The sequence below is a fragment of the Thalassophryne amazonica genome, chromosome 17 (genome assembly GCF_902500255.1).
Source record: "Thalassophryne amazonica chromosome 17, fThaAma1.1, whole genome shotgun sequence".
NCBI lineage: Eukaryota > Metazoa > Chordata > Actinopteri > Batrachoidiformes > Batrachoididae > Thalassophryne > Thalassophryne amazonica.
In genome coordinates, this window is record NC_047119.1 from 31,402,924 (window position 1) to 31,414,811 (window position 11,888).

The 11,888-nt window shown below is 39.7% G+C and overlaps 1 long non-coding RNA gene across 1 annotated transcript; it reads right to left on the reverse strand.

Annotated features, from left to right (window-relative positions):
* Positions 1 to 836: 836 nt before the first annotated feature.
* Positions 837 to 9,328, reverse strand: LOC117529267. Its single transcript, XR_004565967.1, has 3 exons — positions 9,318 to 9,328; positions 1,978 to 1,982; positions 837 to 959 (listed from the first exon to the last, which is right to left on the reverse strand). It is a non-coding gene; the product is annotated as an uncharacterized LOC117529267 (long non-coding RNA).
* Between the last annotated feature and the right edge of the window lie 2,560 nt (positions 9,329 to 11,888).

Below are 11,888 nucleotides of genomic sequence, written 5' to 3' on the forward strand. Positions count from 1 at the left end.
AGTGGAGACATAGCTGAGAATCTTGTGAAGGACATTCGGGCAGCTGGTATTTATATATGTATTTTTTAATATAGACACGTCATTACAGTCCAATCATCTTCATATTCTTCACAATCTAATTTACACATTTTCTTACATATATGTGGATTAATATTGAAAATATCAGTTTTTTTAATAGAAAAGCTAAAATGAACAGTTATTCACCAACTGTCTAATTGATTAAATGCAAAATGATTTCTCAAGACTAAATACAAATATGATGTCAGGATTTGATGCTTTTCTCTAAAATTTGAAAAATTACTCCGCTACAATATCAGCTCTTAGTCAGTGTTCAATATTTTACTGAAATTTACTGATAGGCAATTAAAAAAAGTGATATTTCACTGAAGACCTTGTGTCCCCATTGCACTTGGCCTAGATGCATCAGCTGCAAATTTGATAAACCTTTCTGAAATCCTTGGAAGGTTGTTGAGAGTACAGCCTTCACCACAGGCACTAGGTTTTTTTTTGTTGTTGTTGTTGTTTTTTTTTTTGCTTTGTGACCTTCAATATTTTCAAGTTCACTCATCATCAAACTTGACCTAGACCTTCAAGGGATGCATTCCTGCTGCAAATTTGGTAAACGTGTCTCAAATCTCTGAAAAGTTATGGGGAGTACAGCGTTATGGATGGACAGACACACGGACAACATTTCTCTATCAATGGGGGACAGTTAAAAAGGCAAAGAGAGCGCATACACCTTCACCAGTTAATAACGGCCAGCCAGAAATATTAAATCTGTGCATCTAACAGAGGGAAGGCAGAATTCAGGCTAAGATGCCTTCCTTGACTCAGCCATCAGAAGTGTATCACTATATGGTGAAAGCATAGAACTCAAGGAGGTATTCATGTCTCTGGGTCCTCTGCCTTTGAGATTGAGAGATGCCTGGGAAGAGCTCACAGAGTCATGAGGTCTCTGGCTGTATCTTTGCAGGAGCATGATGTCCAACTCTTTGGGTTCCTGATGCTTCCATTCTTACTGTATACAAGGTGTACCAGAAAAATATACAGCTTTTCATCTGCAAAGAAGATGGTCATAATATATATATTTTTTAAATAGATACATGTCTGGATAGAAAGCTGAAAGGTTAACGTTTATTGTACTAATGTCAAAATTGCCACCTAAATTAAAATATTGATATAAGGTGTCGTTTTCTTTTAGACATGTTCGACATAGACTCCATGTTGTCTGATTACTGCCTACAAATGCATTGTCATGTTCTCCACCAGTTTGGGAAACATTTCCTGAGGAATGTTCAGAGTTTCTCAGTGGATGTTTTCCAAGAGTCAGAGACCTAGGGTTTGCATAGATTGTGTACTTGAGATAACCCTACAAGAAAAAGTCTGGAGGAGTAAGGTCAAGGGGAATATGGTGGCCTGTCAACATCATCGTAGAAAGAGATAAAGCGGCCTTCAAAGTGTTTTTGAGAAAATGCCTTGTTTCCTTGGTTGTATGGGGTGGTGCCCAATCCTGCTGGAACCAGTGGGTTGTCATCTGGATCATGTTGCTTCTCCTACGGGCCTGAGTGCGTAATTCAGGCAGATAGAATTCCTGAATAATTTAGCAAAGACGTTGCACCTGTTAGACACTTTTCGCCTGGTGCCAAAGTTCAATAATTTTTGTCTGTTGGTGTATGGTTGGTTTTGGCATTTTTCCTGGAGCTTGCTTGGTATCAAAATAAACTTCAGAGTCTCTGCTACAAGAAATGAAGCAATAGTGACAAAATTACTGCTTTTTAAGGCTCAAACAAAGCATTTTAAAATGTACATTTTTGGGACACCCATAATTTTGTATGCCTTGCCTTACATATAAAGCGCCTTGGGGCAACTGTTTGTTGTGATTTGGCGCTATATAAAAAAAATTGATTGATTGATTGATTGATATGTGCTTATTTGGTGACTTGCATTCATTAATTACTTGCTTTAGGGCCCGTTCACACATACTACAAATGTGGTTGAATTGCGTATGAAGCAGGGATCATATGCAATATGTGTGAAATCGTAGCTGCTTCCAATGCCTCGTACACTTGTTGCTACAACTATTTGTGCACACCAGCAGCTGAAAGACAGAATGTGCCCTGTGAGAGCCCATTCGAACCCTCTCGTGGGAGGGTTAACACCGCTCGCTTGGCATTTAGAAAATGTGTGGCCATTCGTGCTATTACCATGAAAACAGTCAGCAGATGATCACTTTTGAGCTGGATGTGAAATTTGTCTAAGTGCCACATACATGTGTATCACACATGTGCGCATGTGTTAAAGTTACAGGGTACAGGGTAACATGTACGGAGCCCTGGGAGTGTCATCGCAAAATGTTTTGCATGTGGAGAGAATGTGCGCACGCTTTATGATATTGTGTGCTCATTTTATGATATTGTGCGCACATTCTATTATATTGTGCCCATGTTTTATAATAGTGTGCACACATTTTATTACATTGCGCACACATTTTACACATCGTTTGAGTAAAACAAGGGCACAATCTACTTAAATGTGGCCACAATTTGTAAAACATGGATTCAATATTGTCTTGACACATAAATGTTGGCTATTAGTCAACAAACCAGCAGACAATGTAATACATTTCCCCATTAGAAATGGATCTGGTCAGGGTATATCATCATGGTTTGGGCGCACAAGGACATAGAGAACAACCTACCCAGCATGGCAGCATCTGGAGTTTAAGCACATTAAAAAGGATGCTGAGGGCAAAGCGTCTCCCCGTCGTGAGGATGACAGTTTAGGTCATGTTATGGAGTTTATTTTGAACCAAAGGAAAATGTGTGCATGTTTCCTTAATCAAAGTGGCTAAGGATACGTACATCCGTATCTTCTGCGGGACTGCTAAAGGTACAGACCGAGGAGAATTACGGCCAAGAGATTTCCCCTAACCCTGACCGCCTACGCATGCGTGTCATGCGTGTGATAAAGCAACACTTGGAACAACACTAATAACTGGACATCTTGACCTGTTTACAGCAAAGTAGTGTTAGATGTCACCTGGAATTTGGGCGACACCTCCCACGAGAGGGTTCGAATGGGCTCTCACAGGGCACATTCTGTCTTTCAGCTACTGGTGTGCACAAATAGTTGTAGCAACAAGTTACGAGGCATTGGAAGCAGCTACGATTTCACACATATTGCATATGATCCCTGCTTCATACGCAATTCGACCACATTTGTAGTATGTGTGAACGGGCCCTAAAGCAAGTAATTAATGAATGCAAGTCACCAAATCCCGATATGCACATATGTACACAACATGTTGAATACCACGGCCAAATAAACACTCACTAAGGTGTTTGTGCACCAAACAAAGCACTTTAATTAGTGTTTCCTCTATTATTACACATCAATTTGGCCATGTGCATGTTGCAGAGCATAACTGAAACGCATATTTGCTGAAACTTTATTTGCTAATGAATATCTTGAAGATCCCAGACTAATTAACTTGAGGGCCCCGAGGGCAGACCTATGATTGAGATACTGTAAGGGAACCGGTGTGATTGGTTCCTCTTTGTAATGACTTCACTGTGTGACAGAAACATGTGCCAACATCTATCATGGTAAAGTGGTTAACTCCAAATCCTCCCCTTCCCTGAGGTGAAAAATCTGTTCTACAGCAGATCTCCACCTGGATTTTCAGCGCATAAGTATTGTTTGTCAAGCACGTGGCTTCAGCCCAAAAAACCTACAAGACAGCAGGTATTTGTGCTTTCAAAAATGCAGTATCAAGAATGTTGACCAAACTCACAACCTGCAAACAAACATACAAGTTTATATTTTCTGTACAGAAAATCTGACTGTAAACTGCCTGCCACTTTTTGCTACATGGCGAAGCCAGGATTCATATTTTAAGGCATGGAGCCCCTACTGTGTGCAGGTTGCTGCTATCATGGTGTTTTAATTTGGCAAAAAGTGTTTGAAGCATTATGAAACAGTGAACCATTCTATGAAAGCACTTTGCTTAATTAAGCTTTCACAGTAATTTCAATTTATTTTTTTTATTTATTTAGTTTATATAGTGGCAAATCACAACAAAGCTGCCTCAAGGTGCTTCACACAAAGTAATGTCTGACCTTACGACCCCTAGAGCAAGCACACAGGCGACAGCAGTAAGGAAAAACTCCCTCTGATGATATTGAGGAAGAAACCTCAAGGAGACCAGACTCAAAGGGGTGACCCATCGCTTAGGTCATTCTACTAAAAGGGTTACAATACAGAACACAACACAACAGCAATTGATGAGAGTTCATGTAGGTGTCCAGTCCACTGTCGGGGGGTGTCATCGAACCACTCGGTGGATCTGTTCCTGCAGCAGAGTCCATTCCACATCCGTTACAGAAATCCTCTAATCCAGCATGTGGATCCAGCCTAGGCATGTGAATCTCATCACTCACAACAATTCGATATGCATCTCAATACACTACACAGTAAAATCACCAGTGTAAAACTAACACTGACAGTGTTAAATTAAACACTGCCAGTGAGCATATGGTCTTACTCTAGCCAGAGTGAGGCCATATATTCACAGAGCACTCAGATTCCTCGCTCAGGTTTTTAACTGTTGCAAGGACATTCATTGATTCCACAAAGATCACAGTATCATCTGCAAAGTCAAGGTGAACCACTCCTCATTAGCAAAGGTACCTCAGTTGCTGGACTCCAAAGCCTTACTCAGTAGTCAAAGTTGGAGAGTAGGACCCGGAATACATCCCAGAGGTACAAGGAATCTTTTGTGTGTGTGTTTTAAACATCTTGAAATGCTGAATAATTTCCTGAAGCAAATGTCTCATTTAGTGTTTCAAGCATTTTGAAATAGTGAATAATATTCTGAACCAATTTCTTCATTTAGTGATTCATTTACTGAACCACTTGATTTATTTGGTTCAGCGCATTAAAAAAAACTTTTCCTGTTTCGAGAGTTTTGCTGCAACACAGAAGAACAAAGTATTCCTCTTAGCAGTTCGAACACGTTGAAACAGTAATTAACTTTTTGCCATAAATGTTCATTTAGTGTTTTGTGCATTTTGAAACAGTGATTCATTGACTGAGACAACTACTTTATTTGGTTCAATTCATCAAAAAGCATTCATGGTTGAGTGCTTTGCTGCTAAATAAATGCACAAAGTTTAAAAATTTTGAGTTGCCACCATTACCCTGTGGAATATTTCTGGATGGCTTGTGGGAAATGGGGAGGTGGGGTGGGGGGATGCAAAAAAACTGCCCTTTCAGCTACAATATGCCTTTGCTCAGCCTTGTGTACTGCTCTAATCTATCTATACAGATGTACAGATGGTGAGGGGGGGGTTCACGATGGGGTGGGGGGGGGGGGGCAATCTTGATCAAAAGTGCTTTTGTCTGAACTTCAGAACTGCTCCCCCTTTGATCATTGCCTGGCTACCAAAAGGCACTGCAGAGTCCAAGCTGAGCTCTGAAAAACAAGAGCTTTTCTTTCCTTCTCTGGTGTGAATGAACCTTCAGAAGGTGAGGATTAGACCTGAGAGATGTCGAACAGGAATGAGTAACACTTAAGATTTAAATGCAAGACCAAACGCCTTATCTATAGTTGGGCGCTATGAAGCTGATAACAAAGAAGTGTTTGCACAATGTTGTGCAAACCGTGACAGATTAGAGAGTGCAAGCAGGGTTTGGAGAAAGCTCACCTTCTTATGTGGATTTTGTATATTCAGCATTTAAACCTCCCTCCCGCAGAAAGCAGTGAACAATGGAAGTCACAGAGAATAGATACAGCTTGCTGTGGATTTAGGTTATTTACTTCCGTTTTTTCAACCAAGTCTTTTTGTTAACCCTTGACTACTGTGAATGTCTTCTTGAGAATAGTCTAAGAGATATACACCTAATATTTATTGTTTCATATAAAGGAAAGAAGGCTGAAAGCGTGCAGGTTATATCAATTATTTTTACATAGCATAATTTAAAGAAATGCTGTCAATCATATCTTAGTTCAGACAAAGGCCTCGTAGATTTGTCGATAAACCTCCACAAAAACCAGTCTGGTGTAATGTTATGTTTCATGATTTTGTCTATCGTATACATTAAAATGGCTTCATAATAAATTATGTTATTGTCCAGAATACATAACTGTACCTGGTTATGTACACGACTTCATAACATTCAATTTATCATTTGGAAAATGTAGAATACTTTGATTATGCATATGTCATTAGTCAAGATCAAAGCAGTTAGCAGGATTAAAATGAGCAGGACTAAAAATCATCTGTCAAGATCGAAGCTCAGTCAGCAGGACTAAAAGTCACCTGTCATGATCAAAGCTCAGTCAGTAAGACTAAAAGTCATGTGTCAAAAAAATTACAGCCAGCAATGAAGATCAAATCTCAGTCAGTAGGATTAATGTAATCTGTAAAGATCAAAGCTCAGTGAGGGAAGATTCACTTCGGCCAACACCTTGCAAAACACTAAAGCCAGTATCTCACTGGGTTGCAACTATTGGCGAGTAGTTGGAGACAAAAATTTGTGAGAAAAATACACAAATTAGTGACAATTTTCACTTGGAATGACAGTGATCTGTATTTGCAATTTTGTCATGCTCCCAGGGGTCCAAGAGTTAATTTGTGTCTCCAATCAGTCACAATTTAGTTCCATAGGTCACCAACCCCTCACAAAGTTGTCTTACATTTCCTGAACTTTTCTGACTCATGGAAACTAAATTGAAAAGGGTTAGAGGCCTGCAAAGACACTGTGACTATTTTGAAGAAAATTGTTCTGCAAATTTTTTGAACATGTTCAAAATTCCAGAGACATGAAAGCAAGGCCCTGTGACTCACACAAGAAAATTGATAACATCTGGGAGTGTTTCTAGACATTTGCAAAATCCCTTGCGAATGCCATTTGCGATTTGTCATCAAAAGTCACAGTGCAGTGAGATACTAGCTTAAGAACCATGCAAAAATAACCAACACTACAAAAAATATAAAATATAAAATCTGCATTGATATTATAGAGGAAACAAATATCTACTACACAAAGTGGAACCAAAGACTACGTATGTAGTATTTTCTTGATAAACTAATAAAATAATGAATCTGTTCTCTAGTAGTAATACAAAGTAAAAACAATAATCAACAAATGTAAAAGTAGTTGAGTATTGTTTCTGTCAGTTGAGTACCTTTCAGCTCTAATTGTGTTGATATGTGACATGATGGTGACAGAGGAAAAGATGTGCATGTGATGGAGAGATGTCAACATCAAGATGGAAACACTGCCTGCACTCTGAAATAAAATGAACTAATATTCATAAATGAATACCAAAAAAAAAAAAAAAAAAAATTGTTTGTTCATACTGTGTAGGCAACTGGTTTGTTCCACTATAAAAGTAATTATAAACTCAAAGATTTACTACTTGAAAAGCATTTTGGAAAAGGCCCTACTGGAAAACTCCAACAGAATTTATCGGCAAACTCACATAGTTGTTGCTGTGATGTCACTGAATATGACAAGAATGTCGAAGTCCATATGAATAATCAGCTACAGGTATTAACCAACTAAAGGTATTTTCCTCCAATAGACTGCAACAAAAACACTAAGTAATATAACACCAGTGTTAAAATATGTCACTAACACTTTTTGATTTCTGTTTATAGTTTGTACACTCAAGAAATGGTTTATTAGCACTACATAAAGAGGCCAGTGAGTTGGTGTAGGTGCAGACAGGTGTAAATGTTAACATTTCTACACAAATATTGGTTATTCAGAGATGAGGCTTATTCACCCAGTTGTTTATGTTTGCATGTAGAAGCTGGAATGCTTTGGGGTCAGAAGTGGGATGATTCAACAAGGAAAGCCCAGACCCCCACCTGGTACGCACAGCACAGTCTCACGCTTTATTTTCGTCCTCCCGTCACAAAATTATTCAAATTTTCATGACGGGTTTTTTTTAACTATTACTAACCCTACTCCTTAATTACGTGCACCCATCACAGAATGAATTTGAATAAATTCATGCTCCCATGATGAAGATTTTGCACTTTTCATGACAATATGACGAACCAATAGATCAGGGGTGGGCAACCTGTTCCAGAAAGAGCCATGAGGGTGCAGGTTTTCTTTGCAGCCACTGACTCCACCAGGTGATTTTACTGATTAATATCACTTTGAGCAGATGGAATCAGTTAATCAGTGAAATCACCTGGTGGAGTCAGTGGCTGCAAAGAAAACCTGCACCCTCATGGCTCTTTCTGGAACAGGTTGCCCACCCCTGCAATAGATTCATGTATATTTTGTGCTGCTGAATCACGACATGCCGGGAGACTGGGTTTGGGAATGCAGCATTATTTGATTTTATCTGAAGATGCAGGGGAAACATCCAGCCTGGACAGCTTGAGTTTTATCATTTACATCATTTCACAGCAATAAAAAAAACGATACTTTGTGTCTTTTGGAGCCAGATGAGCTTTCAGGAATTAGCAGGACGCATCATCATGAAACAGGTGGTTGATTTAGAATCAACTCTCACTGAACTGAGTGCTGCACTGGTTTTAATAAAGCTGCAGGAACGTGCGGGTAGCTCAAATATTTGCAGAGATTCGGGATTAACTGTATGGCACAGATGAAAATAAACTGCATTTGAATGACTCAATTAGTGAATCAATTCGGCATCAATTGCATGTTGTTTCTCACGCAAAGACCATTTCACGTGAGATTTTTGTGCACTTTCTCACCTTTCTGAGCAGTTTGAGCACTTCAGCTGCCTGTTCCGTCTTGTGCTCCCGGAGGAGCCTCTGGATCTCCCGGATCCAAGCCACCCGTCTGACATACGGGCTGAGGTTGGATTTGCGCAGCATCCCTGGAAGCTTGTCGGATCTGAGCATCAAAGAGGTAAACAAGAAGTCTCGTCCGCCTCTGCCGGTGACACTTGTGTCTCCTTCTCCAGGGCTGTCATTCCTCTGCCGTCTCCGCTTGGACAGTTTGGATTCCAAATCCAGACTTCTCTGTCTGGTCAACTTGGAGCCCATCACTCCGGAGAGGATGCTTTGGCGGCGCGCGGAGAGGATTCTCTTTTTACCACATGAAGCCAAAACATTACGCGTGCAAAAATAAATAAATAAATGCGGCTGTTTTCAGTCTAATAAAAACAGCTTGAAGAAAAGTTGCTGGTTTTTCATGTGCGTCTGCTCGTCATCGACCTCGCAAAGCATCGTGCGCACACTATGCATGCACAGTGTGCACGCCCCGGCTTTACTCCGAGCTGGTGCTGGGCTCAGCCAATCACATGTACGCTCACTGCACAGTGTCACGGCATCTTGTGTCGAACTAATAAGCCGTTTTCACGACCACTTTCAAATTACCTGTTGAAATGTAAAGAGGTCACACAGTGCAAAACGTGTTCACGACTGGTTGCAGACGTCTTCAGTCAGGGCAACATGTCATGAACACTGATGCCACAGTTGAAAAAGGAATCCAATTACTGATTACTCCTTGAAAAAGTAACTTAGTTACTAGTTACAACAGCCAAGGTTGGGTAGGATTACTTTGAAAGAATACATGTGGATTACATGTATGTATGTACATTTGGATTACTTGTAATCTGATTACTTTTGGATTACATTTCAAAGTAATCCTACCCAACCTTGACAACCCCCCCCCCCCCCCCCCCGCCCCACACACACACACAAACACATACACTTACACACTTCAACATGAAAATGATAACCAGTTTTGCCAATAGTCACTATATTGGAATTGCATTTTATAATAGGAACTAAAGTAAACAATGTACGTATGTCCTGACATTTTAAGTTGAACTTATACACTATAAAGTCATTCTTTCTTGAATTCAATGAACATAAATACTTGTTTTTATAAAAAATAAAATAGACAGCCTTTCTTGAGCTCATAAAACTGTTGACAGCACAGTAACAGTAACACAATTAATAATCTACATTGTCGGTAAATGTACCAATTAGATTCTTTCTAGTATTTTTCTCCTAAACAGTTTAGTTGTTGAAAATGATTCTTCTTATTATTATAGAATAGAATAGAATGGAATTGTCTTCATTGTCAGTGTACGGGGTGGGTACAATGAAATTGGGGTGCTCCAAAAGAGCTACTGTACACTACAAAAAGAAAAACAAACATATATATATATATATATATATATATATATATATATATATATATATATATATATATATGTGTGTGTGTGTCTGTGTGTAAGTAGAGTTCAAAAAGTGGCTGTAAACATTTAGGGCAGTGATGGAACACAATTATATATGTATTATTGTTATTATAAGTACTAGTAATAGTAATTCAATTTATTTCATTTATATGCAGTAGTGCCAAATCACAGCAAAGTTGCCTCAAGGTGCTTCACACAAGTAAGGTCTGACCTTACCAACCCCAAGAGCAAGCACACAGGTGACAGTGGTAAGGAAAAATTCCCTCTGATGATTTGAGGAAGAAACCTCAAGCAGAACAGACTCAAAGTGGTGACCATCTGCTCGGGACATACTACCGACACAACTGACAATACAAATATACAGTAAATTTTGGGAGTCCATACTGGTGCACAGGACGGGAGGCCTGCAGAAGACGACACCCACTCCCATCTCTGGATGAGAGAAAAAAAACAATCAGGCGGCAGAAAGACAACAAATACAATATAATTTGTCAGCATTAAGCAACAAGAAAAACAGAAGGTGATCACCGGGCACTAGCCCTAAGCTTCACTAAAAGACCCAGACTTTAGATAAAGCTGAGGCCGCAGCCCGCTCTGTTTATTAATAAACTGAATTTAAAAGGATAGAAAGCATAGTAACATGCCAGTATGCTAGCAATACGAAAGGGAAAATAAGTTCATCTTAAGAATGGACTTGAAAGTGTCTGCATCTGTCTCTGAATCTGACTGTTTTATTGATGCAGGGAGATCATTTCACAGAACAGGGGCATGATAAGAGAAAGCTCTGTGACCCACAGACTTTTTATTCACCCTAGGGACACAAAATAGTCCTGCACCCTGAGAACCCAGAGCCTGGGTCAGTAGGGTTTAAGTAGGTCAGCTAGGTATGGAAGTGCTAGTTTGTGAATAATTTTAAAGGTTATTAACAGAACCTCAAAATCTGATCTCACAGGGACAGGAAACCAGTGAAGAGATACCAAAATGGATGTAATGTGTTGAAACTTTCTGCTTCCTGTCAAAGGTCTGGCAGCAGCATTTTGAACCAATTGGAGACCCCTAATGCTGGACTGTGGTAAACCAGAAAATAGAACATTGCAGTAGTCCAATCTAGAAGAGACAAAAGCATGAATCAGAGTCTCAGCATAAGCCATAGACAGGATGGCACGAATCTTTGCTATATTTCTAGTACTAGTAGTAGTAGTAGTAGTAGTAGTAGTAGTAGTAGTAGTAGGAGCAGTAGTAGTAATATGAAAAAGTGTCTTCAAAAGTGGACCGTTAATCCAAGGATGTTGTGGGGGTCATGTCCCTTCCCCCATTCCCCTTTTGCATCTGGATTCGCCCCTGGTTTGCCTTCTGAGCAATAAGAATGGATAATGTGTATTTATGCAAAAAGCACAATCAGACTGTGTTTTTTTACATCATGCTGTTCTCAGAAAGCGACTTGGGTGTAAAGAGAGCATTAGTATTTGTTGTTAACATGTTGTGGGTGTTCAGCTGTTTTTGGCGAGGACACTCACAGAGCGGCAAAGAGTTTTTAAAAAGTGTAAAAATGTCTTTGCAAAGCTCAGTGCAGGTGTGCTGCTGTTACCGCACTTTGAGAGATGACAACTGTTTTTTCAACTCGGAGCTGCTGCACAAAACAGCAGATGAACAGCTCCCAGCATCAAACATGGGTGAAGTGGGCAGTTCA